Here is a 1975-nt window from a genome sequence, read left to right as displayed (position 1 = left end):
TTTAGGGTGAGTTGTACAGATGTCCATTTAATCATGTTTTCTCATGATAGAGCTCAGTTTTTCTCTATCTTTAATAATGTATTGTCTACTTGACTTAATCAATTATTGAGGGAGGTATGTTAAAATCTTCCACTACAAAGGAGCTTTGTTCATTTGTCCTTGTAACTCTATAAATTATTCTTTTTCATATTTAGAGTCTACTTTATTAGGTCAGCTCAAGCATGGAATAGTTATACATTCCTGGTAAATTGAAATTGTTATAATTATATAGGTAATCGTATTACTCCCCAATGTCCCAATGTTTATTTTTTGACTTAAAGTTGATTTTGTTTGATACTAATATAGTTACTTTAGTTTTATCATGGTTAGCACTTGCTATTATTTTTTCATGCTTTTTTTTTTTTACACCTACAGCACCTGATCTTCCTAGGTGGACTCCCATCCAAGTTCTAACCAGGCCCGACTCTGCTTAGCTTCTGAGATCAGATGGGATCAGGTGTGTTGAGGGTGGCATGGCTGTAGTATTTTTTCATGCTTTTAATTTCAACCTTTCTATATCTTTAAATTTTGGTTGTCTCTTGTAACAGTGTGTTAATAAATTTTATTTTTAATCAATATAACAAACTGCCATTTAATTACTGCAGTCTTTATTACAAATAATGATCATTTTATTTCCACCATCTTACTTCTTTTTATTCTTATTTCTTATTTCTTATAATTGATTCAGAGTTCATTTTTTTATATTACATTTTTTCCTTTTACAGGTTATAAGTTATGTATGCTATTTCTATATTTTAAAAGTACTCTTGAAAATTTTACCAGGCATGTTAACTTAATGTAGTTTAAAGAATGTGTTATCTTAAATAATATAAAAATTTTAGAACATGCTTACTCTGACCCACTCCACTCTTAACTTACATGCTAGTAACACTCTGTATTTTAATATTGTCTCTTTAAAACTTCATAAATTAAATCTTATTTTTAAATTAATTTGTACAGACAATATACTATTAAATATCATCTATGAGTTTGATATTAATGTGTTTACCTTTTTTTCTTACATTGCAGCCATCCCTCCTGGGCTCATTTTTATTCTCCCTGAAGCAAATTCTTTAGAAGTTCCTTTAATGAAAATTTGTTGATGATAAACATGATGATAAACATGATTCGTTTATTCTAAAAGTTCTTTATAGCTTCACTTTTTGAAAGATAATTTGCTAGGTACACAATTCTAGGCATATAGCTATTAACTTTCAATACTTATTTTCCTCTCCTGCTTTTATGGTCTGTTACTGCTGATGCAAAATCTGCTTCAGTAAAATTGTCATTCCTTTGCAAATGATGTTTTCTCACTGGCTCTGTTAAGATTTTTTTCTTTGTCTCCAATAATCATAGATTCACTATAATATACCTAAATGTGAATGTCTTCTTATTTCATACAGCATAGTAAAATTTTGCTCATTTTGTCTATAGTTTCATCTCTTTTATCAGTTCTAGGAAATTCTGAGCTGTTGATTCTGATTATTACAACAACTCTAATTTCTTTCTTCTCTCTTTATGATTCCTACTAGATGTCTGTTAGAACTTCTAATACTGTCATCCATGTTTCTTAACCTCTCTTCCATATTGTCTATCTTCTTGTCTCTCTGGATGGCATTCATAAAAATTTATTCAGATCTAAATTTTAGTTTCCTAATTCTCTCTTGGTATCTGTTTCAATTGTAATATTTTTGTCTTTAAATTTTGGTGGTTTTTTTTTTTTCAAAAACTTTCAAGGGGTTCTTAAGGATTCTTGTAAATTTACTCATTTTTATGCCCTATTTTATTTCCTTAAACATTATATGCATATTTTATATACTTTTATATTTTACATTATGTACCTGAAATTTTAATATATGAAGTTCTTGAGAATCTAGATCTTCAATGTTCCAGCTGACATTCATGGTCATTTGTTTTCTTGTGTGTCTAGAGGTTT

General features: G+C 28.8%; 1 pseudogene; it reads right to left on the bottom strand.

Moving 5' to 3' along the window:
• Positions 1–405: 405 nt before the first annotated feature.
• LOC118606536 lies at positions 406–524 on the bottom strand (annotated as a pseudogene).
• Positions 525–1975: the final 1451 nt, after the last annotated feature.

The sequence above is a fragment of the Rousettus aegyptiacus genome, unplaced genomic scaffold (genome assembly GCF_014176215.1).
Source record: "Rousettus aegyptiacus isolate mRouAeg1 unplaced genomic scaffold, mRouAeg1.p scaffold_m13_p_1, whole genome shotgun sequence".
Lineage (NCBI taxonomy): Eukaryota > Metazoa > Chordata > Mammalia > Chiroptera > Pteropodidae > Rousettus > Rousettus aegyptiacus.
This window is presented reverse-complemented; position numbering and strand designations above follow the sequence as displayed.